At 50.1% G+C, this 27,334-nt stretch overlaps 1 long non-coding RNA gene across 1 annotated transcript in view; it reads left to right on the forward strand.

Moving 5' to 3' along the window:
• The first annotated feature begins 11,347 nt into the window (after positions 1-11,347).
• Positions 11,348-27,334, forward strand: part of LOC308548292 — a 40,221-nt gene continuing 24,234 nt past the window's right edge. The window contains exons 1-2 of the long non-coding RNA XR_013997592.1: positions 11,348-11,715; positions 15,297-15,415. This is a non-coding gene — a long non-coding RNA (uncharacterized lncRNA). The remainder of the gene's footprint in view (positions 11,716-15,296; positions 15,416-27,334) is intronic.

Raw genomic sequence — 27,334 nt, forward strand, 5'->3', positions numbered from 1 at the left:
TGCATTGTGTGCAGCGCCAGGGGAGCTGCTCCTAACTAGCCTTTGGGCAAAGGAGACGGGCCGGGGTAGCCACTGCCCATGACCACGTTTCCCGCTCGCGGCCCTGAACCCCAGATCTGCACCCCTCGCGGCCTTCGGGAGGATTATCTCCGTCCACGTTCCCACGCTCACCCCTCGGCTCCGTGAAGCAATTTCCACAGAAACGCCGGGCTGCCACCAAATAAGAGTTTACTGGGAATAAAAATTGAATTTCGCCCGCCTGTTGACAAGCTGATTGATCGGGGCGCTCTCCTGACTGAGTCCTCTCCTGAGCGCAGGCCCATTTATCATGCGCGAGATTGTTTGGGAATCGATCGCAGCCCGCAGCCGCTCGGAGCAGGGCGAGCCTGCGCCCGCGCCCCCGGCCTCCCCGCAGCGCGGCTTCGCCCGGGGTAGCTCAGCACGCACACCGTTCTAGGCCTGCTGTCCCCGTGCTTTCGCTGGACTTGTTTGTTGAGGTCTTAATTTTCAGTCCACTTCTTGTAGGTGCTGAACCTTAAGGAGTTTGCTCTCTTTCTCAGCTGGTTAATTTCTTGTTTCTGCTGTTTTTTCTCAAAAACCTGTGTCTAAGGGTTAGGCTGTAGCTCAGGATGCGGTTCCTGAGCGACTCTGCACGCAACCTGCCTCCAAGGACGTCTCCTCCCCTGCGGGAGTCGGGACAAAGCAGCTAGATCTCGGCGCTAGCACTGCGTGAACTAGCTGCGGGCCTGCGACAACGGTCTTTCCCTCTCTGGGCCTCCTTTTAAGGAATTAGGTCAAGCGAGGTTTCAAGGACAGTCTGCCTTCAACAGACTCTCTGTCCAAATCAGGAGCTGAGACCTGGGGGGTTCAAAGGTAGGGTTCAGTCTGCAGATGGGTTTCATGAGGCCTCCAAAGTATTTGTTTAATTTGATTCAGTCTTTTTTTCTACTTTATTTTAAAAGTTAATTTGTTAGTATTTTAAATTTACATGCAGTACGATTCACTCTTTTCGTAGGAGTTTTGACACATGCGTAAATTCCTGTCCCTGCTGCACAGGACACAGGACAAGTGCATATCCCAGAACCCCAGGCTTCTCCCTCGCAACCGAGCCCTGCCCCTGCTCCAACCCACAACCACTGTGTTCTGTGCTCCTGCGGTTCTGCCTTTCCCGGGATGCTGTGCCAATGAGACTGTACAGCTAGAGAACCTCGACAAGTTCTTCTACTTAACAAAATGCATTTGAGATTCGCCCATGTTGCACGTGCCCATAGTATGCCACTGGCCGCCCCTCTGTCTGCTTAGCCATTCACCCACCGAAGGGTATTTGCTCTTTCAAGGTTTTGACAGTTATGAGTGATGCTGCTATAAGCAAGTGTGTACAGTTGTTGTTTGGATGGATGTGAGTTTTCATTATCTAGTATAAATATCTAGACAAAGTTCAACATCCATTCGTGATAAAATTTTTCAGAAAACTAGGACTAGAAGGGAACTTAATAAACAAAGAGTAGCTGCAAGGACCCTTACAGCCAACATCATATTGAACATTTTCTCCATAAGGGGTTGGGAGCCAGTCAAGGATGCCTGCTCCTGTACCCTGTTAAATACTGTACTGGAAGTCCTAACAAGGTGAGTAAGTCTAGAAAAGGAAATAAAAGGCATTCAGATTTGAATGAAAAATAAAGCTTTCCCTATTCACAGACCGTACAATTTTCTACATTAAAAAAATCACAGGAAATATAAAAAAAGCCCATTTTCTGGAACTAATAAGTGAGGTTAGAAAGTTACAGAATCAAAGATTAATATACGGAAAGCAATCACACACCTGTATTCTAGCAATGAACAAATAATTGTAAATAAAATACTTTAAGATAGTACCATTTACAAACTCCAAAAAGTGAATCGGACACATAAATCTAACAAAATATGTGCAGGATCTGAATACCAAAGCTACATAATGCTGATAAAGGAGATCAAAGAGGACCTAAATAAACAGAGACACACTGTTCCCATGGAGCAAAAGCGTCAATGTGGCTAACATGCCATGTCTCCCCTAATTGACTTATAGACTTAATACAATCCCAATCAAAATCCCAGCAAGATTTTCTATAAATATGTACTAGCTGATTCTAAAATTGATGTGGAAAGATAAAGGTACTAGAAGAGTCAAAACAATTTTGATAAAGAACAAAGTTGGAGGACTCATGTGATCAAATTTTAAGATGCACTATAAAGCTATGGGAGTCAAGACAGTGAGGCATCGGTGATAACCAAGCCCCGTTTATCACAGGATTACAAAACTGATTCAACCCTCAAAATTCAATCAATGTAATTTATCGCATTATAAGATCATATTAGCAGATGCACAGATATTTGGAGTCTATTTGACATGGCTGAGTTTATTTCAGGAACCTACCTAGGATAGTAACTTTAAAATCTCTCTCATCAAGCAATGCACAGTATGTTTACTCCTCTGCATAGAGTGGACACTATGTCCTCAGGGTGCTGGGCCTCGAAGGCTCACCGCAAAGGACAGAAACAACTCACTGCACACACTTAAACACTCTCAAACATGTAAGTGTCTCCTTCCCAAAGCCCTGTCTTTGGGGCCTCTATCCAGGGGAGTCTACACATCCTCAAGGTCAGGGTGGCTAAGAAAACTGGCACACTTCATGGGCTGTTGAGCGTTTAAAGTTAAGAATCAGTCTAGTTTGGGAAGAAAACAAAATAGGAAAAGCGAAAACTCTCCCTGAGAAGACATGATGGATATGTAGCAACTTAGAGCCTGATAATATTTTCAGGGGCTGTCAGGACATTTACAATTCTTCAGCGCTTACAGCGCATTTGCTCTCTGCCGTATCTTTGTTGGTCATAAAGGGAAGCATCCTTGAGGCGGGTAGGGAGAGGTCACCCCGTAAATATAATACGCAAGCTCTTTGCTCTTAGTTTGGGTAGAGAAGAGGTAGGAGTAAATATACAAATAAGGACATCCACTCTAAACAGCTGGACGTGAGTTACTCTTGAATTTGCAGGGCAGGCAATTCTTGCCGGTGCCCGAGCCTGGTTTTCCCCAAGTAGAGTAACAAGAAGTGATTTCTATTAAACCCTCATATCTTATTATTTTTATACCATAAATTGCCGAGAGGCCTTCCTGTGGAATAGACGATGATGATAATTTACACATGCTGAACAGATAAATGATTCAATTCCTAGTTACAAGAGGCTGTTGACAGTGATTGCTGATGTTCATTTCTTCCAGGCACACGATGTGGGGCAGGACACTCCGGGTTTAGAGGCCTTTCGTGTTTCCTCAGAGTAAATCAGTCACTCACATAATTATAGTTTATTATTCTGCATTGGCAGACGGTTGGATGCATTTATGACAGTTAAGAGCCTTAGACAAAGTGCTGCAAAGTGGTGCAACCGATAAAATATTTTACAGCACAGGAGGCAGCAACGATAATTAGAAGGCCTGAGTACACCGTGAAAGAAAAAAACCCGAGCTTTTTCCAGGGGCTCCTGGCGAGTTCTCAACTATGCCTTTGGTTTGCTGAGACTGAAGCGCTGGTGTTCACCTAAGATTTGCACTCAGACCACCAGGGGTCCTGTAAGGAGCTTCCTTCCCTAAGTATCACCCACACCCATGCATCTGTCCTGCTTTCTATTTTCATTCATGCATCCAACCTGTATTAGGCATTTCCTAGTGCCAAGAATCCTACTACGTCTTTATACAATCTCATCTCACGGAAGGACCCTTGACTGGGAACCGTGTGAGTTCTAGTTTTAATTGTTAATGGTGCACCTCTTCCAATTCCCCAGCCGCCCAGTCATATTCCAGAGGTTCCTCGGAGTTAGGTTTCCACAAAAATGGAAAGTTCCAAAGCGAGGCTCCTTTGTTATAGTGCTTGGTTAATGTTACTTTATTTCTCAAATCTTTTTCTTTTGAAGACACATTAGAAAGGAAAATACAGTGAAAAGCAAGTTTCCCTCCCACTGCTGACCTCAGTTGCTTCTCTGAGGCATTATATGAAGTCAGACCTGCTTTGCTTTAACATATGTGTTCTTAAAAATCACCCCAGTATGCAAAACCCCACAAGGACAACCATGGGCCTTATGGGGAAAAACATCAATAATGCTTTTAACAGCATAAAAGCCATAGGAATCTAATAGAAATAGCGGCACAGTGTTGCACATCTTAAATGGTTAAAAATACATGATTATTACCATTAGCGCGCACTTGACCTTGCAGAAGACCTGGCATTGGAGACATGGGTGTGGGAAGGGCTGTAGCTCACAGATTTCTGTGAATTAGTAGGAGAGTCACCTGAAATCTGAGAGAAAGTTTCAAACACCAGGGGCGAATGGCCGTGGCTCGTGACACAAGGTGAACCTAGGTAGCTCGTGGATGTCTGGGGGGTGTGCATGTGTGTGTTTTGTGTATTTCTACGTGACTCCCATCTGCAGGGTGCAGTTTTCTGTGTTCACAAGTGTTTCTTGAAAAAGAAATATATAAACAAAATTCATATGGTGTTCAAATTGTTCCTTAATAGATTAATTCCCTTGGGAAAAAACTTGTGTATTTGAAAAATATATTATAGTAGGACTGAGTGTATATATGAGAAGGTTGTTTATGCTCAACATAAACTTCAATGTAGCGTATCTCCCTTTTAAATGTTAAAAATACATAAAAATTTAAAAAAATACATGACACCTTGAATCCCAAGGCAGCCACAGTGGTCTTTTGTATCTTTCTTTATTTTTAAGGATTTTGTTTATATATATAATTAACCTTGCCTAAGAGAGACTGTCTACCAAAGGGATTTATTGAGTTCCTGTGAAGAAATCGTGAGTGTTCTGCTTGGACACTTGCAGTACTTTTTTGTATTTAAAATTTTACAGTGCTGCCTGGTGAGACTTAGCGCTGGCCTTTCTCACTGACCTTTGCTGGGACTGTGGGGAACCGTCCCCATGTGCACGCGTGTTATCAGCTCGCAGAAGCCTGATGATAGGAGCGTTGCTGCAGTTCCAGCTTCCCTTGCCTCCTCTGGAAGGTCCGTATTTTAATATTTGAAAATGTCTATCTCTAGTCTTTGTCCTGCACGTCTATTAGCTGGAACATAGTTTCCATCTCTGTGTTTCCTCCTCTGCATTTCTCGAACAGCTTCTCAGCTTCCCTCACTCACCCGTCTCAGGCTGCCCAGCCCTGACTGCACCGCCCCCTGCGAGGACTCGGGCAGCTTTATTTTGAATTTTTTCCTTTCATCCTAATTTGTTCTGGTCTTTATGACTTTATACTTCAGCTTCAAGGAAGCTATGTCTTACTGTTTCCTTCTAAATAGAAAATAGTTTTAAAAGGTTAAAGGGTTTTTTATAGTAAATAATTTTCAAAGTTCTGTTTTTCCTTTAAGTATTCAGGATAACAGAGTTTTATTTTCTCTTTATTATTTCACAGGTTTTAATTTTCCCATGGACTCAATCACAAACGAGGCAATAGACGAGAGTTCTTAAAAGTACAGGGTCAAATATTTGATAGCCTGCCTTCCATTTCTAGCTCTCCCAGTTACTCTCTTTGTATCTCTGGGCTAGTTAACTATATACCCTTTTAGCTGAGCGTCATCATTTGTGTAACAAGATTATTGATAGAAACCATGGTTGTTTTCAGTATTAAATGAGAGATCACAGGGAAAGAGTGTAGCCCAGCACCTGACACGCAGTGAATGCAAAAAGAAATTTTTTTCCGACTGAGAAGAGATCTACTTGGGTCCAGAATACGGCAGCAATCCAAGTGTATGGACTCTCTCGTTGGCTCAGCTTTCTGCCCATATGAGTGCTCGCTGAACTCTCTGCTGGATCTAGAGGGGACAATAGGGCCACGCACCCACCACCCAGCACAAACTTACTGGATGTGGCTCTGTCTTCCCGGTGCCCAGCGCTGTGACACTCTGAGCAGGTGGGAGGCGTGAACTGTTACCGCCACAGGTCATCCTGCCTTCCCTTCGCATGTGGCTGCTGCCTGGGGCTGCTATATGGTTCAGGTCTCCTCCTCGCACACTCAGGTTGCTCCAGAAGTTCTCATCTATGAATGGAGATCCACGGAGCGTCATTCCGAAGGGCTGATGAAAGACATTCACACATATAGTCTTCTGGCTCTTGCAACAGTCTCACAGAGGTCACCTTCCTCCAAACCAGACGATCTCCAAGTTGGATAAGACAGTAGAAATTACAGAGCCTACACCACTGCCTGGTAGTCAAATTCCCTTCACAATATCCCCTTCATGGGCTTGTCCAATCCCTTCTTGGATTACCTCCTGTGACAGCAAGCTCACTAGCCATCAGTATGGCTCATTTCATTGTTGTACAACTTTCTTAAGCAAACTGAAATCTGTCCCCTAGGTATGGTCCCAGAAAGGAAGGAGAAAGCGGTTGTACTGGGGAGTGACCCGTGCAGAAAACAGAAAGCACTCTAATTGTTACAATCAGACAGGTATTTACTAAAGGGAATTGGGTACTTCAAAATTATTTTTTAAATTTGGTGGGTGGGAAGTCAGGGTATTGGTACCGGGTCCCCGCCCCCCATTTTAACAGACGTACAGGAAATGGCACTGATTTTTTTACTTTAAGATCACCTAACACAAGGCTACTTCTACCGTCCCATCCCCACAGCTGCCTCGCGCCCACAGACCTGGGTCCCAGGCGATGGAACATGTAACCAGGCGACTACAGACACCCCCCCCTGTGGGCCGCTTGTCCGCCAGCCTCGCCACACAGAAGATGCCGCTCCCTGCTTTCTACCGTCCAAATCCCACAGGAGGCCTCCCGTTAAAGGCTCACAGCACACCCAGGGCTCCGACTGCAAGGTGGTCTTGGAAAAGGAGTTTATTTCAGTTTAGTTTATTCTCACCTGAGGAGTGAGGCTATTTTTTCCACTGATTTCCAGAGAGAGTGGAAGGGAGGGGTAAAGGGAAGAAAGAGAAGAGAAACGGAGGAGAAAGAGAGAGAGAGAGAGAAGCATCGATGTGAGAGACACAGGAATTGGTTGCCTCCCTCAAGTGCCCAGACGGGGGGGGGGGGGGGGCCTCGGATCAAACCTGCAACCCAGGTACATGCCCCTGACCGGGAATCGACCCCGTGACCCTCTGGTGCCCAAGCCAGCTCTAACCACTGAGCCACAAAATGTATTTTTTAGTCCTGCCAACCTCGGTGTTCCAGGACTAGACTCAGACCGGCACGAGAACGCACGCCAAGGGACAGGAGACAAGAAAGGCACCTAAGTGCTAGATGGACAGACAGACGTCTGTTACCAAAGGTGTTTCTTCCGTATCTTCACCCATATCATCTGCAGCGGGGAAGTTCAGGACAGAAAGGCCCTTGATAAGCTGTCGCTGTCTTCTGGGTGGGAGAAACCTTCCGCCTCATGAAGACATTAACACCTGACTTCAAGATACTTTTACAGATTTGCATTAATCAGTTATCAGGATCTGATGAGTAAGGTGCTACTGTAAGAAAAGAGGAAACTGGGGAAAGGAGCATTAAATGGCAACGGATATAAATGAAATTTTATTCCTCAGGAAAGGACCGTTTCTGTGTCTCAGTTTAGGAGCCTGCAGGGAGACAAAAGCGAAGGACCCCGGAGATGGGGCCACTGCATGGAGCACGCGGGACCACCAGCAGCAACGCCCCTCGGCCGCCCTTGGCCAGGGGTGTCTGGGATGCCAAGGGCCCTTGCCTGCTCCTTCCCGTCTCTCTGGAGAGTCGTGGAGCGATCAGGAAGTTTACTCGCTTGTAAACACACCTTATTTTTAACAACTTAGTCATACTCAGCTGAGTTATCGTTGCTTATACGACTGGAATGACTCATTTCCTCTTGCAGCCTGCAAATATCAGACACTGCCATCTCCCAGGCTTGTCTTGTCCTCTGATCCCCGAGGACTGGGCTTGGGTTTCCCCACGAGGAGAGCTGCAGGGGAAAACCACACCAGAGGCCGCCGGGAGGCAAGAAAGGAAAAAGCCATCTGCACGCGTAGCTTTGTGTTGGGAGCCTCAGCACGACTAAAAAGGGCCTGATAGTGTTTGTTGCGGGATGTAGATGGATGGCGGCAATAAAACCAGACACGGGGAAGGGCAATCAGATCACGGAGTAGGTCACATCGAAATGCATCCTGTCAGGGTTGGGGGGCTCCCCCTCGGGGCATAGGCTGGCGCCCACAGAAGGCTTCTGGAGAGTGTCCACGTAGCCTTCCTTCCAACCTGTATGGGCCTGATTCAAAGCACACTGCAGATCTTTTCCTCCACTCGGGCTGTTTCCAAATTGCTCCCTGAAAATCTCGTGTTCGCCTGCTCAGTTTTGTCTCTGCTGTTTCTAATAGATGCTAGTGGAGTCCCCGCCCCAGACCCCCGTTACCTGGCCGGCGCACCCATGCTCAGCTGCTGGGCTGACTCGTCCTGAAGTCAGCCCCTCGCTTCAAGGAGCAGCCCACAGCCCCCCACGACTGACTGACGTGGGGTTCAAAGGGCCCGCTCCCTTGCCTTCAGGGGGGAAACGCCAAGTATGCACCCAAATCCGTATCTCAGGGTCTCCCTTCAGGGGACCCACCCTAGAGAGTCTTCCTCCCCCTGTCCCTCCCCGCTTCTTCTTCTTCTGCCTGAAACTCTGACCCCAGAGCCTTTCTGCTTCTCTGAGGCAGTCAAGGTCCACCTTAGTGTCCACCTCCTTTCAGAGGCCGCTCCTGAGAATCCACCGGGGGCTTCCTCCCCCCTCGAGCTGCTGAGGCTCCTCAAGCGCCCCCCTAGGTGGAGGGAGCTGCCAGCTTGTCCCAGGGCAGAACTGCAAGTCCTCCAGGGAGGGTGCTGTTCGAGGCGCACAGCCTGTGGCCAGCAGTCGTGCCCCCTACATCCGCCGGCAGGAGACGCCCAGGAGGGCTGAACTTTAAAAATGAACATTCACAAACCAAGACATTTGTCTGAAGAACCTGAATGTGGGGTTAAAAACGGACTGGGCATGGGGGGCCCTTCTCCAAGTATGCGGGTTGGTCCTTTCATATTCATTCATTTTTAATTTAATTTATTTATTTACTTATTTACTTATTTATTTTTGCCTTTCAAAAGGACACATTTTATTGATCCCAAAAGTTAAAAATATGGACAACAGCTCTGAATATGTATTTCCTTACTAAGATTTATCTGTAAAAAATTAGAATCATAGTTCCTACTAAGGCTGTTGAGGGTGGGAGGAATGAAAACTGTGACAAATAACTTTGGTTCTTCTCAGGGGTCGGTCCTTTCCAAAGCAGGTAGGGCAGCCGTTTGTCAAGATGGAAATAATTTTGCCCCCGAGTTTTCCAAGCTATTTTTTGAAACGTAATTGTCTCTCAGTGAACAAAAAATTCAATGGTCGGGTGAATTTGGAAACACGCATACTATGGCCAGGAGACCTTTATCAAGCACCGGCCCCCCGTCGGGTCCCGCGGCCCCGCGTCCTGCGGCATTTGCTGAGCTCTGCGCGGGGAGTGAGCGGCCGCTCGCAGGTCTGGCCACAGTTGCAAGACTGTCCAGTTCAACAAGAGCAGGCACAGCCCCTACCCTGGGCAGGCCCGGGGGCCCGGCCTTTTCTTTGAGGAAACGTTGAAGATCTGTAAAGTCTAGAAAACAGATTTTGGGTTTTGTTTTGGGGGGCTGGAAGTCTAACTTGTTTGAATTATGGGGTTTTTTTTAGTACAAACGTTGAGTCTTAAGAGGTTTTATACTCTGCATCCCACCCCTGCTTGGTGGTTTGGGGGCAGCCTTGTCTCCACTTGAGAACCGTTGTCCTAGTGCGTCCTCGATATACTGCGCAGCTAATTCTAGGACCAGGAGGCTAGGGACGCACAGAGGCAGCCGAGCAAAGGGCGATAAATTGTAAAGCAACTTGCTGAAGGGCCGCCTTAGACTTAGCTCCACGGCAGAGGTTAGAGCCGAGGGTTTCTGACTCCAGCCTAGCCCCAGGCTATTTGCTCCACAGTGACTGTGACCCCCCAGAGGAGTGGTTTCTGCCATAGCCTGTGGCCTTGGCGGCCAGAGGGGAGAGGACCAGTGGAAGGATCATACGAGCCAGGGTCTGGAGGTGAGGAGCCTGTGAGGCGTGCTTTCTGGTTGTATCTAGAATCCGGACTGTGTGCTCTTGAGCAGCCAAAAACATCATCATATTCCCCCAGTGGGCCTGCCTTAGCCCACCATGGGGTTTGGGGATAATGGTGCTGGGCCAATGACAGTCAGACTGCCCCTTTCCAGACTTCAATCAAAGATGGTCAAGCTGACCCTCCCATGGGCAGCGAGTATGAACTGTTTCTCTTCTCTCACTCTTCATATCTGTGTACATCCTGCCTTGAGTTTAAAAAAAAGACACACCATACAACACAAAAAAAACATTCGCTGGGCAGGACTTGGGGTTGGTACGGAGCCATGGGACCTAAGCCTGTGTTTATGACATGTCATATTTCATGGACCACGTCTGGACCCCACCTGCCTCCTTAATCTCCCTGGAATGCTGGGGCTCCCTTCGTGAGCTGTGTTATTCTGATGACTTCAATGGGGATTGCAGTTTCCAATTTCCTAACCTTTCTATTAAAATTAATATTTAGATTTTATAACTTGAAAACTGGAAGGGTGATGGAAGCAGTATTTGATGTTTATGTCTCTTAGTCACGAAAACGCTCCCAATTTCGCTCAGGCCGGGCCACACACGTGTAGTCACAATAAATAGCGTTGGGCGTGTTTACAGTACAGAGGGGATGAGAGGACTTCTGTTTTTATACTGACGGGCTCAGCTGGGCTGGGGACACTATTGTTTACAATGAGCTACATTTCTTGTTGTTCGGATTTACCCTCAAATTAAATCTTTATTTCAGAAACCAACCCCAGGGAGTCCGGGTAACGAGGGAATGTAATAAACAGCATTAGGAGAGGGCCCGTAGCCATTGCTCCCTGGTAATTAGTCCAAATGTCTCAATCAGAGTGGTTTTCAAAGTTTTACAGCCGCAGTTTGGCCACAGGTTTATTTATGAAAAGCTGGTTTGGCATTTGGCTCAGGGCGGCCTTTGCCCTTTGGTGGGGGGAGGTTGGGGGGTTTGGCGACATGGGACACGGGGGAAGTCGGACTTTCAGGTTGGTAGGGGACGGTGCCCAGGTTTCTTCTCACCATCTGTTTCCAAATGAAAAACTGTCCAATTTAAGGAACCTGGGAAAGGCACATAACTTCTGGCCTTGGTTTGGAGGCCACAAACGGAAGGGAAGGGGCCGAGGCTGGGACTGGGTGTGTGGGAGCGGTCCCACGGGGGCAGGGTGACTGTCCTGGAAACCAGGCAGGAGGGGAAAGGTCGTCAGAAGCTCAGGGTCCTGGGTGGGGCCTGTAGCCTGCTCAGTGCACTTCCCGCGCCCCTAGCTGGTGGGAAGAAGGAAGCCTGGGCCTCAGCAACACCCTCGCATCTAGAAGTTCCCCAGAGGCCTGTGAGCTGCGAGACCTCCCGCCTTCCCAGAAGAGTGACCCGAAAGCGTGGAGCAGCAGGACTGCGCTGCTCAGACTGTGTTCCCCTCAAGGCAAGGCCGAGCAGGGAACGCAGAGCCCCAGCTCATGCCTCCCTGTAATTCTGCCCCCCGACTGTCACCAGGATGCCCGTCTACTCACTCAGTGTTAACAGCACCATGATCCGCATGGAGATACCATCTCATTTCCTGAGCTGAATGGTGAGACAGGGGCGCGGGTGGGGGGCAGCCCCTTAGAGCATCTTCCATCAGAGAGCCAGCGGGCACGGAGCCTGTGCCACTTGACCTCTGCCTGCCTGTAGTTCCCTCGGCCTGGCCGGGCTTAGGGGCGGGTGCTGGGCAGTTGTACCCCTCCGTCTAGTGTGGAGGAGAGTATGTTTGGAGGGTGGGAAAGGGAACTTGGCGTGGGGGCGAGGTTCTGTTCCATTGGTGCCTCCCCACACACGCCGCATGCTACGCGCTCATTTTTCATTTTTAAATAGCATTTTGTAAGGCCTGTATCCTAAGGAACCTCAGGAATCGTCAGTCACTGAGTCCAAGGGTCAGCAAACGTTGCCTGGGAAGGGACAGATAGTAAATTCTTTAGGTTTTCTGGGCCACACAGGCTTGGTCACAACTCCTCACTGTGCTGTTGGGGGGAAACCAGCCACAAGCCAAACCTAAGCGAATGGGTGTGGCTGTGTAGTAATAAAACTTTATTTACAAAGCCAGGCGGTGGGCAGGATGTGGTCTGTGCAGTTGACCCTCTGGATGGGTTTTGCATCGTCCAACTCAGCCAACCAACCCTGGGTCAGAAGTGTTCCCACAGGAGGAAGTGTCCCGTTCGTTGATGCTGACGTGTCTGCAGCACGCAGTCAGCCCATGGGGACCAGTGTCTGCAGGAAACACCTACAGGCTCCTTTTCTTGGCCTTTCCCCCTACACAGCACAACGGCTGTTTGCAGGGCATTTACATTTTATTAGATAAGTTACCTAGAGATGGCTGCAGGCACACAGGAGGATGTGTGTAGGTTTTGTGCAAATACTGTGCCGCTTTATATAAGGCACTTGAGCGTCATTGGGATTTTGGATCCATGGGTGTCCTGGAACCAGCCCCCTGAGGACATCCAGGGACAACTGTGTTTGCTCACTCGGCTGGGTCGTTTGTTTTCCCTTTTGTGGCTGCTGCTCGCTCTTTTTTCAACCCCCCCCTTGTCTCCCTTCCTTCCCCCTCCTCTCCTCTCCCTTCCCTCTCCCTAGTCCTTCCGTCCTATCTCTCCTTCAGCACGAGCTGCTTTATGCTCTGCGGAGGGCGCAGGGGCAAGGAGGTGAGTGAGCGGGCGCGGCCGTTACTCAGGGAGCTGTGAATACGGAATACTAATGAGTTAGCAAATCCTTCAAATAAAATATTGTAGCTGGTGCTAGTTACCCAATAGCCGCCTCCATCTCCTTGCCACTAGTAGACCCCCGTTTCTGTTCAGAGTGGCCGTGTCCAGATTGAAACGCACGCACACAAACACTCCCCCTGCTTCTCTTGAAGCTGGAGGTGGCCGTGTGACAAAATCCTTACCAACAAGACATGGGCAGAGTTTCTTGGAGATAGTGCTGTTTCCCAGGCGAGAAGCCCCTTTGGCTCCTTAAGCCGTGGCCTTTTCATGTTCTTTCCATCTGGAATGCTGCTGTGATCCCTGGAAGCACAGCCGCTCTGTTGTGAGCATGAGGATAAGAGACTTGTGCTAAAGATGGAAAGAAGGTGGGAAGAGCCTGGGCAGGTCCCTGATGACATGGCTGATTCTTGGTGCCAGCTCTGGACTGCCTACCTCTGGAGTTTTGTTGCATAAACAACTGAACTCCTTATTGTTTATGCTAATATAATAGGCCTCTCTGTTACATGCAACCCAAAGAAATAGCAATGGACTAAATTGTAAGTATATCATGACAGCCAGGGATTGAAATTTAGAGCTCAGTAATTATATGCAGAGACTCAAAGGGGAAACAGGCATAACCTCTCTCAAATGATTGAGGTGTCACCCACTCTGTGTGTCTCAGCAATGCCCCCCACCACAGTTCACCAGCAATGTTGCCCCAGCGTTGTCTTAAAAATGCTGTATAGCCCGGCCGGGCGTGGCTCAGCGGTTGAGCGTCGACCTAGGATCCAGGCACATGCCCGGGTTGCGGGCTCGATCAGTGACTCTCTCATCATTGATGTTTCTGTCTCTCTCTCTCCCTCTCCTTTCCTCTCTCTGAAATCAATAAAGATATATTTTTTAAAAAAAGCTGTATAATGACCGAGTTGTTGATTAACTCGGGGAGACCCCCGCAGTAAATTTAGATGGGGGGAGTGGGGCAGGTCTTGACTCAGCTCTAGAAACTTCTCATACAGAGTTTTCTTTTCTTATGCAGGTAGAGACTTAGTCATGGACTCAGGCTAAATTGTTAACAGAGCGCCTGAGTTGACTGTATTTTTTTACTATAAGCATGCTACCCATGAGGGGACATTGATAAATTAAAAGTGATGTGTGTGAGTGTACTTGTGTGTATATACATGCTTTGTGGGGGGTGAAAAAGGCAATCAGACCACAGCAGGAGATTATCTTTTACCAGTTTCAGAAACTGCATTTAACAACTCTCAGTCAAGACCTCAACCGTCACCTTTAATTCTGGCTGAGCAGTCGGGGAAATCTACAGATCTCCTGGTTGATAAACTGTTGGCGTGATACTTAATTATCAGAACTTAAGCACACAACTCAAATTCCTGTATGATGGGGGACGAGGGGCTACCTGGTGAAGGTGACGTGGAAAACTAGATGCTAAGCTCCTTGAAGGAGTTTAGTCCAGAGGAGGGTTCTTAGGAAAGGAGAGTGTCACTGTGCAGCGCCCCCCCACCGTTGTTTATGATTAAATTGGCACTTTATCTTTGTTATTTTGTTTCACTTCTTAACAAGGACATAAGGAAAAGAAAGAGTGTTAATTCTGGGGAAAAGCAATAAATGCTTTGCCCTCTATTGCTGTGGGAGGAGAGCCTGTCTGTCTTCCATCCTGCGGTCTGTCCCTTTGGCAACCTCGTTAGCTAATGGGCGGGAATATTCTTTCTATTCAACTTCTACTTGTTCCCAGGAAGCGCAAGTACTTCCTATTTCTGACCCCACGGCTTGGGGGAAAAATGGTAGGAAACTTGTGATAAGTAGTATAAATAGAAACAGCGCTTTAGATTGAAGCTAATTTACACTGATAACATTCTAGACACACTCACTTGATTCCTTCTTGACACTAAATTATGTCAGCAATTAGAAATCAGAGCCTTGGCTTAAATGCCCAGCTTTTACGTACCGTTTCCTCCTTGGGCCGCGCCTTGGGGGCCAGAAGCCCTAGGGTAGCGCTGGCCCTTTTCCTCCTGCTTGATCTCCTCCAGCCTCCGCCTGAGCTCACCGGTGCCTGGACCACACCTTGGCGGCTGAGCTCTGCCAGGGCGGTTGCCGTTTTTTGTTTGTTCTGAGGACTGTTGCAGAGTGCCACACCTGGACTGCGTTCAGAAGCTTTCTAGGAAATTCCCCTGCACTTTGCAGATGCCTCCAGCTACTAGATCAGCATTTTGGAAGGGAAGAGCATTGATTATTTCAGTCTTGCTGATGCAATTCTTTTTGAGGTGTATCAAGTGTGTTTTGACACAATCCCCCGAGTCACTGTAGTTTTCAATATTCCTGGGGCCTATAATGAAAGTCAAAGAGAAGGGAATCTTTTCGCTAAATGTTGATTTCTAATATTGATGGCTCATTACCCCATTTATGTTTTGGAAACCTCAAGGGATGGAATTAGCCCCCCGGGTCTCGGATTATGCACAACTCTTATGGGACTGGTGGTCAAAAGCTGATGCTGACACTGCAGACAAAAGACCTTGAGAAGCACGTGTGATTCATATGCAGGTAACAATTTTTTTTTTTTATCATGATCAATTTTATGGTTAATACAACAGCTGCAGAAGAATTTGTGGCTTTTTTTTTCTCTTTGCTGTAAGGCATCTTAGAGAGTGTTTGCCAATTTTCTGTCTCAAAAAAGGTGTCTTCGCATCTTGATTTAGCCCTGAATAATTCACAGAATCTCTAATAACAGACTTGCATGTTGCAAAACCCCAAAACATGTTGTAGGCTTAAAGAGGCAGCAAGGAATTTAGCATCACAAACAGAAGGCAGAGACTCAGCGAGGTCTTCAAAGGGTAGGAGTCCGTGCTTCACACGGGAGCTGGCTGCTTAGTTTTGCTGACAGTTTCCCTGTTTCTCATGGAGCAGAGGCTCCTAAATCCTTTTAGGACGTTTCTGGAGGTTGACTGTTGCTCTTAATTCCCTTTTTGTGAAAATTCTTTTCTTACTGTTTCCCTCCCTCCCTCCCTCCCTCCCTCCCTCCCTCCCCCCTCCCTCCCCCTCCCTCCCTCCCTCCCTCCCTCCCTCCCTCCCTCCCTCCCTCCCTCCCCCTCCCTCCCTCCCCTCTCCCTCCCTCCCTCCCTCCCCCCTCCCTCCCTCCCTCCCCCCTCCCTCCCTCCCTCCCCCCTCCCTCCCTCCCTCCCCCCTCCCTCCCTCCTCCCTCCCTCCCTCCCTCCCTCCCCCCTCCCTCCCCCCTCCCTCCCTCCCTCCCCCCTCCCTCCCTCCCTCCCCCCTCCCTCCCTCCCTCCCTCCCCCCTCCCTCCCCCCTCCCTCCCTCCTCCCTCCCTCCCTCCCTCCCCCCTCCCTCCCTCCCCCCTCCCTCCCTCCCTCCCCCCTCCCTCCCTCCCTCCCTCCCTCCCTCCCCCCTCCCTCCCTCCCCCCTCCCTCCCTCCCTCCCTCCCTCCCTCCCTCCCTCCCCCCTCCCTCCCTCCCTCCCTCCCCCCTCCCTCCCTCCCTCCCTCCCTCCCTCCCCCCTCCCTCCCTCCCCCCTCCCTCCCTCCCTCCCTCCCCCCTCCCTCCCCCCTCCCTCCCTCCCTCCCTCCCTCCCTCCCCCCTCCCTCCCTCCCTCCCTCCCCCCTCCCTCCCTCCCTCCCTCCCTCCCTCCCTCCCTCCCTCCCCCCTCCCTCCCTCCCTCCCTCCCTCCCTCCCTCCCTCCCTCCCTCCCTCCCTCCCTCCCTTCCTTCCTTCCTTCCTTCCTTCCTTCCTTCCTTCCTTCCCTCCAGCACATGATTATTGAGGGCCTACAGCTTTCCAGCCAGTGTGCTGGACCTTAAGGATCCAAGGACTAGTGAGACAAGCGCAGTCCCTCCTCTAGATTAGAACCTAAGCGCCTCCCCCTCAAAGGCCAGGCGGTGTGGTGTTGCCTTGGGTCCTGAGATACGCCGGCGTCCTTCCAGCCAGTTCCCTGCCATCCTGCTGCCCCATGCCCGACTTTTTCCGTGAGTCTTCTTAAGTGGCTTTGGTCATTTCCCCACCAAAACCATGATGAGCGTATTGGAAACCTTGACATATCCAGGGGAACATGGGAAGAAACTGGGGTTGCTTAGCTGGGGGACATTGTGACTTTGGACGGTGGCGTCATATATTTGAAGGGCTGTCATTAGAAGGGGAATTAAGCTGAACGTGTATCTCTCAAAGGGGCAGATCTATGACTAAATGGCAAACAGATTTTGGCTCAAGGGAACCATCAATTTTCTAACAATCACGGTAAAGAGAACTGTGTTTGACACTGTGCTGAGAATGTGTATGTTTGTGTTTGCATATTTTCTATGTATATAGAGATCATGGTTTCTCAGCCTCAGTGCTGTTGACATTTTGGGTCAGATAATGGGACTTTCTGGGAGGCTGTCCTGGGCATTGCAGGATGTTTAGCGGCACCCTACTCCCTAGATGCACCCAGTGTAACAACCAGAAATGCCTCTGGCCCTTGCCAAATGTCCCCTGGGGAGGGGCGACATTGCCCTTGGTTGAGAACAGCGTACATGTACACACAGGTTTCCACGGCTTTTCAAAGACTTTGTTTCGCCGCTTTGCTCTTTGTGAAAGACCTGCCCTGGTACCTGTTCTTGGGAGCAAAAGGAGCCGGAGAGGATTTTCACTGTTACATCGGCTCCTCGAACCACATCGTCTGTTATAACACCGACGAGAAACCGCCGTCCCCCAGCCGGGGCCCCTGTGTGCAGCTGGCCTGCTCCCCATGTCTGTGGGTTTCCCCCGGGGACTGGTTTCCTCCCGCCTCCCACAGACGGGCACGTGAGGGAACTGTCCTGTCCATGTTGTCCCCCTGGGCGCGTGTGGGTGTGAGGGGCCCTGTGACCCGAGGGCGCCCTGTCCAGCGGGGGCCCCGCCCCGCGCCCTGAGCTCCTGGGGAGGCTCGGCCACCCGCGGCCCTGAACTGAAGAAGCGGGTGAGGAAAGGTGGCCTCACTTGCTTTTATTCACTTTTCTTAAATGTGTGTGTGGCTCACATTTATGTCAATGTTTAGTATTAGGAGTGTTTGTTTAGTTAGATGGTTAGTTAGGAGTGGGTCCTTATTTAGGGGTTGGGCGGTGTTTTTGTGACCAGAACTATTCTATAGGAACTTAACTCCTGTTTATATCCACAGGCCTGCGGTAAAATTGGTTTCATTTTAAGTCATTTTGCTTAAAGTCCCAGTTTCCAAGAACCTATCAACAAGGTTAAGCGGGGCCTCATTATGCAAAAAAATGGCAAAAAGTGAAACTAGTGTCCAGCACTTGTTTAGGAGGGGCCCCTGTGGAGGCAGCTCCCCCGAGAGAAGACAGGGGCCCCACGCCCACCCTGCTCCATGCCAGCTGCGTATTTATCAGGCCATTTCTGCTTTTACTATGGTAGTGTCATTTTAGGTTTTATTTGTTATTTACTATGATTTGGTAGGTTATTTGGGGGGCCTGAGAAAGCTAAAAAATATTTTCACATAAATTAATGGTAATTGCTTCTTTCCTTTACTCCACTTCAGCTTATGAAAGGCTTCGTGGGAAGGTCTACTCTCACAGAGTACGAGAAACTCTGCATTGGATGGATGGATAGATAGATTGATGACTGATCAATCCATCTGGGATACAGGGAGGACTCCGACTGAAAACCCACAGGTTCCCTGGCAAGCCCCACACCTTCCTTGGAGTGTAGGGTTTCTCCAAACTAGAGCCGTTGGAGTGGACAATCGCTCGTCGGGTGGAGCAGAATGTTGCTTCAGGTAGGAGGTTTTACTCCTTGATCGGTAAGCCCACCCCCCTTCCAAAGAACAGATTTTATAATTCCATAAGACCAAGTTTGGGTTAATAAAATTGGTGTCATTTTCTAAGGGAACGAGCCGAACGAACGAAGGTTGTGGCGGGGTCCCAGAGTGCTGTCTGAAATACGGTGCAGAGCTGTAGGGCGGGATGAGAGGACTCGATTGAGCTTGTTTGGGGTTTAATTGGCAATCAGAAGCTTGCTTCCTAGACGCGGCCTGTCACTGTGAAAGACGCCCAGGACGTGACTTTCTCCAGCTGAAGTTATTAATATGGGTTGATTGATGTCAAAATGGGAATTAAATCATAAATGTGCTTCGGGGCCTCGGGCTGGTGGTGTGGCAGCTTCTTTAGCCTTGTCACTTTGGAGAGACAGCTCACACGGCCTTGCCTCATGTTTTTGATGAGTTCTTAAAGATTTCACTTTATCATCATTTGTCTATGGGCAGGCTTTTGCTCTCCTGCCCATTAGTATGACTTCTGCCATCGCGTTGTCAGAACGAAGTGGCTACCTACCGAGGAATCCTGGATGGGCTTCATACTTGGGCGAAACAATGGGGTTGTACACTCTCTGAAGAAAACAAAACAAAATAAAATGTTCCAATTAGTGCTATTTACAGACACGTAACACCATGGCTGCTGATCGGGGGTGTATGTTCCTTTCCCACGGGAGTCCCAAAACTCCTAGCACCCGCTCACAGGCATAAAAAAGCACGGCTTTCTCATTTCCAAGTTAATCCAATTTGAGTGTGTGCTGAGAGGGACCAGAGCCTCCCGAAGGGCCTGGCAGCACCGGGCAGCTCGGCGTCATTACCAGACCACACACGTCAGGTTTAATAGCCAGGCTCTGCCCCGCGCGGGAGAGGAGGCAGGTCCGTGAGTCGGAGTTTCCCCAGAACAGCCGCCCTCTGCCCCCGGTGCCGCGGAGGCCTCCCCGCCCGGCCCTGCCCTCTCCCGAGCCTCACCCGCCTCCCAGGCCGTGTCGCCGGGCCGACGTGGCTTATCCCAACCTGCTTTCTCCTTAAGCCCGACACGAGTGCGCCGTTTCCCTCACTTAAAACTGCTGTGGTTCTTCTGTGCTTAAACGGTGAACGTTAAAATCCAGGTGGTTGGGATAAATGACCGTCACAGGGTCACGTCGCCCTCAGGCCAGCCCCTGCTACGAGCTGCCTGTCTTCAGGAGACAGTAAACACTGGGCGGGTCTCGTCCCCTGTTACCCTTCCTAATGGTGACCCTACTTCTCTGTGGCCCATTTCAAAGGTCCCCTTTGCTGCGGAGGCTTCAGGTCCCTGGTTGGAACACACTTTCCCTCTCCCGAGGTCCCTCAACATAGTATATCCAACCCGTCATGTGATATCTCAGTGGTGTCTATGTACGTATTTGTTTATCTATCTGTGTATAGATCTGGTTTTTTTCTCCAGGCTTGATAGGTGGAATATAGCTCCCTCGATGCCTGGGACAAAGACAGTGTTTATCAGGATGTTTTGGAGTGAACGCATGCATACACAATTGAACATTTAAGCCTGAATAAACGAGCAGGTTCTCTCATTTCAAAATTGCTCCTGGGGATAAATGGACAAGCCCGTTGTTACAGCAGAGTAGTGATGGGGGAGAGAGCAGGTCCTGGACTCGGTCCCGGTTCCACTGCGCGCCAGCTACGTGGCCGTGGTAAGTCCCTCACGCCCTCCGACGGGGGGATAAAAGCACCTGCTTCTTAGAGTTGCTGTGAGGATAGCATCTCGATACGTTTCAAAGACCTAGAACCTGGCTCCTAATAATATTATATTAGCACTAACCATTTTGGAAACACCAACTTTTCCCAGAATCTGTCTAAGGCAGGTGTTACCACCTTATGAAATGGAATCATCAGAAATTATTTAAAAAAAAAAAATAAAGATCTGGGGCCTCACCCCAGGCCAGTTGAATTAGAATCTCTCCGGCAAGGCCCAGACACGCATTCACTACCACATGGTCAATGCAGAAACTTTAAGAAAGTGTTTTTTTACAGAGGAAAGGGCTGGATTAAGGGACCAAACAAGAATGGCAAGGCACGCAGAAAACAGCCGTGAGAAGCCATTAGCACTGCTGGGCTGAAAGAGAACAGGAAACCGTGTGACTGGAGCCCAAGGGGTCTGTGGCCCCTCATGGGGGACTCAGTCTGGAGGACAGACACCAGAGAGGCAGGGAAGACATGGGAAAGGACCCCTGACCTCTGCCCCTCCTGTCTTTCCGTCTCTAGCTGGTGCCTCCCCGTTGCAAAGCGTAGCCATAGTCCAGCTGGCAAGGGGGCTGAGACACCCGGGCATCAGAAACCAGCCGCCTCAGGCGCAGGCCGGGAGGCAAGGCAGGGAGCGAGTCTGGGGAGACAGAGGGGAAAAAGCCAGCACAGCAGTTTTAGGGGGGAGATGCCCAGGCGCTTCTTACGCACAGTGAGGACCGAGACCTACTGCCTTGATGGGCACCCTCGGCGCCCCTCTGCAACGCCTTCGCGGGCACTGAAGCGCACCAGCCACGGCCAGAGCGCACTGAGCCTCCGTGCTCCCGTCCCCAGGACTGCTTCCGACTGCAGTCCGTCTCCTGGGACAGCGGGGGCTGTGGGAAATGGTTTCTAGGAAGAGCCTGGTCATGGGAACCAGATGGTTTTACATCCGAGGTGACAGCTGCCTTTCTTTCTGGGAGTTTGGGTCCTAGAAGCCCAGGAGCGTCCGTCGATGGGTGTTTGGGAAGGAGGCTTTTTGTTTTCATTCAAGCAAATATGCCAGAAGAGGCCCCCGAGAGTCCTACCATCTGTCGGGTCGTAGGACTGGGTCCGATTGGCACGGCCGCCTGGTGGAATCTGCGAGCGGAAGGGGGCGCCGGGCCCCGACCAAGCGCTTCAGTTTGCACGGGGCCCGCGGCCTGCGTTTCAGGAGGCTTCATTTCTGCCGCTTCCTCTCCGAAAGGGGGACCGTATAAATCACAGGCGCAGAAGTAACTAGCAGTTGTGACATTTTGTTACAGAGTTTAATTACATGAATCATAAAATATTGCTACAATTTTCCAAACTGTTAAACCTTAATTAATATGAACCCACAGGGACCACCTTGATCGCTCTAAGTATTCCGAGTCACAACTCCTACATCGTGCTTCCCTCCGCCCGAAGTGCTTGGTAATTTGCAAAAAGTGATTAATTATTAGAAATGAAACCAGACAAATTAATTTAATATGAATGAGGCTGTACACGAGTTGATGAATTCTTTTTAATTACCTCTGTGTTATTTTTTCAATAGCTGAACAAAGGGCTCCATTCTTCTTCCGCATGTTCATATTCATTAATCTCATTAGCACAGAGTATTAATATAATTTTATCGCACATTCCAGAAGTAGGGCGCGTTGACAAACCGTAATGAATCGCGGCATTAGTGTCCTATCGCTACATTAATTTCAAGACATGCCTGGCTCATCTGCAATTTACTTGGAGACGTACTTTGAAATGAGCTGAATAAGTGTGTAATTATGACATCTGCTTCTTTTCAGGTACTTCTTTTGTAAGCCAGTGACAAAGGAGTAGCAGGTTTAAATATGTGTTAACACTTGGGGAGCGTGTATAATTGCAATATGGCGATGTGTAACGAAGATTAAATTAGGCCGTACTATACCTGACACACGCAAGAGCGTAACTGAACCCTTGCCGCTGTTATGGCAGAAGCAGCTGCGAAATACCAATATTCGAAAGGAGGACAGGGAGATGAAGGCAGGGAAGGTGAGGGACGTGGTCTCGGGGAGCCACCAGGAAAAGGACCGGGTCAGAGCAGGGTGCTGCCGGCTCTGGGGTTCAGGCTCTTTGTGGCTGATGACAGGTGGTCATGAATTTCATGACATTTTCCAAAAGGGTCCATTTCGGATGTCGGATGTCGCTGGGGCATGACCTCACGCTGCATAATTTGTATATTCAGCACCTCTGCCCCGGGCCACGGGGTGGGCTCCATGCCCATGTTCCCATCCTGAGCCTCAGGCAGGGAACTGGAATTCTGGGGTTGAACGGCAGGCTCCGGGCTTGGTTAACCCTCGAGGTCCCTGAGCAGGGCCTGGGATGACAAAGTGATTTGAGATTACCTGGGAAGCAAGGCGACCCTGGAATTGGCTCCCAGGGGAAGCTTAGGAGGAAAGGGCTCAGGGATTCTCAGGCACCAGAGGCCCATGCAGAGTCGGGGTAGAGAAGAAATCGCGTCTTAGTCACAAACCCTCCCTCGTCTTTCCTGAAGATGAACTCTCTCCTCGGGCGGCCTTTAGCAGTCGTTCAGTTTTTGGTAAGGGCTTGTCATGTGCCAACCTGCTGTGTACCATGGGTGTTCCTGGGCCAAGTGGGGCCTCCTAGGTGCTTGAGTGTAGAGCTCGGCAGGAGCAAGAAAAGGCTGCCTGTGAGTTTAACAAACACTCCAAAGGAATCTGGGGCTGTGCCTCAAGGCAATTTTGACTCTAAATGACACACTAGATCAGATGGACTTAATGGACATGTACAGACCATTCCACCCCAAAGCTGCAGAATATACATTCTTCTCAAGTGCACATGGGACGTTCTCAAAGATAGGCCACAGGTTAGGACACAAACAGGTCTCTACAAGTTCAAGAAGACTGAAATCATATCAAGCATCTTCTCAGACATTTGCACCATGGAATACTACGCAGCTGTAAAGAAGATCTCTCACCCTTTGAGACAGCATGGTGGGACCTGGAGTGTATTATGCTAAGTGAAATAAGCCAATCAGAGAAAGACAAGTGTCACAGGATCTCACTCATATGTGGAATCTAATGAACAAAATAAACTGATGATCGAAGTAGATCCAGAGACATAGGAGCATGGAACAGACTGAGGGAGCTCAGAGGGAAGGTGGGGTTGGGGAGAGATTAACCTAGGGACTTACACACATAAATTCATAACCCATGGACACAGACAATAGTGGGGCAAAGGCCTGGGGAGAAGGGTGCAGGGGGAGGGGATCAATGGGGGGAAAAGGTAAACATTTGTAATACTTTCAACAATAAAGATAAATTTTAAAAAAATGCTAAGGAATTGGCTTACTCAATGAAATCCCCACATCAGCCTTTTCAAGTCGATGGTGAGGAAATGAGAAGCCAGGAGATGAAAGGAGACGCTTTATCTGAAGATGCTCTGGGAAGTGCTGACCCAGGGCTTCCTGGCAGAGCCCGCAGGAGGAACTGGGGAGCATCACTGAGCCGGGGCAGGATGCTCAGCTCCTCGGCCATCTCGTACAGCAGGGAGGACTTATTTATCACTTAAAAGTGCCTCCTGGGAGAGAATGCGGTACTTTCGGGGTTGCTGTGATAGAATCCCTAAATGCTGGACTACGAGAGCAACTTGAAGGTGCTCTATTTCTAAGTGTGGTTTGAGAAGTCGACCACGGCACGATCGCCTGGGGGTTTGTTAAAACATAGGTTCCCAGACCGCACCCCAGCGCTTGGGGATCAGGAGCTCTGGGGGTGCTATTTGGGAATTTACATATTTAAACAGGTCTTGGCGATTCTAATACACAATCCCTGACCTAATCCAGCCTCCGAATTTTGCAGAAGAGGAAATAAAGGCCCTAAGAAAGGAAAGGCTCAGCGATAGAGCTAAGACTGGGACCCAGGGGGCCTGCCTCCGGGACCAGGGCTCTCTCCTGGGACGCCGAGCGTGCCGGGAGGAGAGGCAGGCCTGGCTCTGGGCGGTCGTTGGGCCCCCGCGCCAGCTCACGTGGCCTGCAGGGCTGTGCTCCGTGAGCTCGGCAAACAGGACGCAGCGTCAGCTGACGCCCGCCGGCACGGGAGGCCCGGCCCTCACTCAGGAGTCCGAGGAGCTGTGCCGCTCAGCGCGGCTGTGAGAGAGGATGGTCGTGGGGGAATTTCTGCCAAGTTTTGGAACCGGAAAGAAAAGCATGACGTTGAACTTGTAACAACGGGTGTCTCAATGCCAATCTCCTTTCTCCCGCGTGCATTTATTCCTCGGCCCATCCCTTCATTATACGGCCTTACTGGGCTCATCTCACATGCCAGGCATTGCATTTAGTATCAAAATTACAACAGCGAGCAGGAGAAACACAGTTTCTACCCCCAGCAGGAATCACGGGGACCCACCTGTTTGGCGCTCAAAGGGGCTGTTCCTCCCCTTTTCTGTGCTCGCGGTGGAACTGGATGTCCTAGCACATAATTCACCATCTGACGATACTCTTCCTTTCTTTATCTTTCGCCCTCCCATGTCCCGCTTCACGAGTGAGCGGGAAGTCACCTCTCAGGACCAGCCTGAGCACCGATCGGGGCTTTCTGGGCCCTCAGCTCTGCCTGTCAGCTCTGCCCTCCCTGCGAGCCTCAGGCGGAGCGTCTGCCCTCGGCTCCTAGAGCCTCTTGCCGCCCCGACCAGTCCCCGATGCGACTGCTTGTTTAACAACTGCGTGCTCTTTAGAGTCTAAATATTAAATAACTGATGGCAAACTAACTACGAGGTTCAGAACGACATGGTTTTAATGTTAGAGCCTCTAGCTCCCCAGGGATTGCAAGAAGCCAGCCAGCCCACGCTTCAAGAAGGGTGCAGGCCGAGTGAGAGGGCGCGTGTGCCTCCTGGGACAGACGGGCCCGTGCTGCAGCGACAGATGAGACAGGCATCTCAGCGGCAGAGAACCACACGGCCCTGCTCCGCGTGGTCCGGCAGCCTCCACCTTGAGGGCTGCAGTTACCATCAGGGGCCGGCAGTGAGCTCGAAGGGTCTGAGGCCACAAGATAGAGCCTCAGTCCAGACCCGGCCCCTAGTCAGTCCACTTGCAACTCACTGGCCAGAGTTAGCCCGCGGCCCCACCCACGGGTGAGGGCGGGGAAGGAGAGGTTTGCCACCCAGCACTGATGGCAACCGCATGAAGTTCCAAGTCTGCTTGCTGGAATGAGATTCCTGTTAGGTAAAACGTGTAGCCCCGACCTGAGTTATTTGGCTGAAAATCGAGCACCTCGCCCGCCCCAAGAAAGTTACTTGGCGGATCTATTTTCTGTTCATGAGTAAAAGTCGAGTTTCTTAGAAAGTTGCAAGAAAAGGCAGGCCCACCATGTTCCTAACTGAGGTGCGAGGCAGCGAGTTCCCAACAGGCTTCGAATGACGTCTTCTTGTGGATGGAGAACAGAGAAAGAGCCCTGCCTTTGACACAGAACACTTCTTGCCTTAACATTTAGGTGACCAGTCAGCAGGTAAAATAATACAAAAATGGTTCTGTGGAGCAGATGAACATTTTTGCCTATATTTTTTATTCTTTGGAACTTTAAAAGTTCTTTTGAAACCCCAGGTTTCTCGAAACAAGGCATTCCCTGACAGCAGGAGCTATTTCTGCCCGAAGAGGAAAGGTTAACATTTTTCGTAATAACAGCTTTCACCCTCGTGACTCAGATGAGCCTGCGTTGCTTCCACCTCCGGGGCCTGCTGAGCTCTCTGGAGTCACGGTGGTGGGAGGCAGCCACTGGGGATCTCGGCCGCACTCAGAGCTGCCGTCTGGGCTTCTGGGGCCTCGGCGTGAAAGGTCTGCGATGTCACTCACAATATTTAAATCCCCCGAAATGCCTCCACAATTAGGATGCAAAAGGACGCTGGAACCTCATGGACTGCTAGCCAGGACCACCCTTTTGTGCAAGCGCTTTGGAAGGCTGCAGCCAAACAAATGCTTTCCCTCTGGCTCTCCGGTTCCCCTTCAAGGTGTGTTCTCGGCAGAAAGGACTGTAGCGCTCACCAGTCGATGTGTAGGATCCGCCCAGAGCGGCAGTAGGCACGAGAGCCCCGCACTGGAAGCGATGCCTCCCCGTCAGCTGCTGAGCGAGTGAAAGGTGCCCTGCTCCTGCACTGGGTGCTGCTCAGCACGGCGCCCGCCGAGCCACGGCTGGGGGCCTCCAGGTAGAGTGTAGAGCGAAATAAGCCAAACAACAAAATAGGGTAGCTATCGTATGTCACCACTCATACAGAACGCAAACCAGGCGAGCCTGAGCTGCGGTGAGGGGGTGAGAATGGCAGTCACCCCTGGGAGAAGGAGGGTGGCGGGTGTGCCGAGACAGGCCCTGCCTCCACCGCTCGGGCTGATGGTATGTAAGCGGCCCCAGGATACGTGCATTTGCTGTATAGTAATTATACTTCAGTGAAAACCGAAAGTAAAACGGAAAGAAGGCGTGCTGCTTTACTTAAGCGTTTGCTAGGTTAATCTGTGCAAAGCACGTGGACACATGGGTGTGAGTGTGCCGGGGGGGGGGGGGGGGTTTGCACACCTTAATTAGCTGTGTGAACTGAGGGGTTACCAACTTAACCAGTCAGTTACTGGCTCAATTTCCTTAACTGTAAAATGTAACAATAATAATATCTGCTCATAGGATTGTTGATGGTCAGGATGATATCTATGTGATATATATGGAAGAGTAAGATAGGTGCACGCACACACGCACATTTCCTGTGTGAAAGGAGGGAAGGACCTTTCCTAGTTGCCCATCCGCTCCATCCGCTCAGCTATGTGATAATTACACACCGAGAGTCGCTCTGCAGGGCCCTGTCGTGTAGGCTGGTTGCAGAGCGGTGAGCGAGACGGGTGGCCCTGTCCTCAAAGTGCTTACAGTCTAGCCCGGCCGGGTGTGGCTCAGCGGTTGAGCATCGACCTAGGATCCAGGCGATGGGGGTTC

This window comes from Miniopterus schreibersii, assembly GCF_964146895.1.
Source record: "Miniopterus schreibersii genome assembly, chromosome: 18".
Classification (NCBI taxonomy): domain Eukaryota; kingdom Metazoa; phylum Chordata; class Mammalia; order Chiroptera; family Miniopteridae; genus Miniopterus; species Miniopterus schreibersii.